The sequence below is a fragment of the Pavona decussata genome, unplaced genomic scaffold (assembly GCF_977016875.1).
Source record: "Pavona decussata unplaced genomic scaffold, jaPavDecu1.1 SCAFFOLD_52, whole genome shotgun sequence".
NCBI classification, from domain to species: domain Eukaryota; kingdom Metazoa; phylum Cnidaria; class Anthozoa; order Scleractinia; family Agariciidae; genus Pavona; species Pavona decussata.
Genome location: NW_028145474.1, coordinates 1,493,644 through 1,495,000, shown reverse-complemented (window position 1 = coordinate 1,495,000; position 1,357 = coordinate 1,493,644). Strand labels below are relative to the sequence as shown.

Below are 1,357 nucleotides of genomic sequence, written 5' to 3'. Positions count from 1 at the left end.
CAGCGTAATAAACAGCACCACAGGAAACTACTGCTCAGTAGCTTTCATTTGAATGGTCACACTTAATCATTTCTTCCACAGACTCAAAAGTTAGAACCACCTTGTACAGCGTAATATCAAACATCATCAACAACAAAAACAATGAAAAGGTACTGTTTATTAGTCAGTGCTCGAATGGTTCAGCATTCTAGCAAACAGAACTACCAAAAGGAAGAGCTATCAAGTACATGTACTGCCGGAAAAAAGTATGCATTATTTCGATCATGAACGACCATGTCTAGTGTAGACAACAAGGAGCTTTAGCAACGACGACGGCGACAGCAACGATAACGTCAAAAAAGCAATAGGCTTAATAACCAACACAACAACTCTGCACGTGCATTAGACTTTTTGGTCCACTTCTTTGTCGTCACTGCACGACCAGGACGTGAAATTTTCTGATGGGACGTGTTATGGACAACGTGAACACAAGACGACGAATTTTTCTTTCTCTTTCTAAACTTGGGTGCGGTCTTCAAGAATTCAACTCCAGGAAATTTCACCTGCATTTGACATTTAAAGCGAGTTGGAATAATCGTGACGATGTTTGAAAAAAACGTGAATCCATTTTAATAGGAACGTTTTCGCTGCCGTCGGCTTCGCCGTGGCTAAAGCTCTCCTTTTTGTAGACTTGAAGCTGCATCCGGCCCTTCTGCTTTTAAAAGCGCGTTGGACAACAGTGCAATGCTTGGGGTGGTTGTCTTGTGATGAAAGGACGGGTCGCTTATTCTCGACTATATGTCAGTGTGCACTTCCACAACGCCATCCAGTTGTAATACGCTTTCGTTTTACGCCTAATTGCACATTGCCGTGTTTTGCTCTAATTCTGTTTTAAGTTGATAGAAAATTAAAGCTGGGGTGTGAGTGCTATTTTTCAACAAGTGAATTGCCCTGCAAATTAGTTATTAGAGAGTTGTGGGAGGGTGGCTAGCCTAGTCTAGATTAGGTAGTTTAATCTAAGATGTATTCGAGAAGCTGGAATCAAGGACGAAATTCTTAATTCTAATTTATGTGTCAATAAAAGCTTGCTCGATGGAAGTCTGTAATAAAGACAGATTTTTGAACATTTGTGTCAATATCAGTGTTGCTGAGGCCCCTTCCGAAAACGGAAACTTTCCACTGCGTTTTAATATTCTACGCTAAATGCATAATTCCGAGGAAGCACTGATTTCTGCCCTTCCTTCATTTCCCCCTTCCCCCCCCCCCCTCCCCTCCTACCACTCCCAGTTTCTAACCGGATTAAGATCCAGCCGCTGTTAGGGAAAAGAGCCAGACCCGAGGGAGCGGCGGAAATCGAGCCTACCCCCAGTCACCCTTG

General features: G+C 43.0%; 1 protein-coding gene across 1 annotated transcript in view; it reads left to right on the top strand.

Moving 5' to 3' along the window:
• Window positions 1-1,103, top strand: part of LOC146480843 (disks large homolog 5-like) — a 23,689-nt gene extending 22,586 nt beyond the window's left edge. The window contains exon 20 of the mRNA XM_085109160.1: window positions 1-1,103. This exon is cut by the window's left edge and continues 403 nt beyond it. The gene's annotated coding sequence lies outside the window, so the exon portion shown is untranslated.
• The last annotated feature ends 254 nt before the right edge of the window (window positions 1,104-1,357 follow it).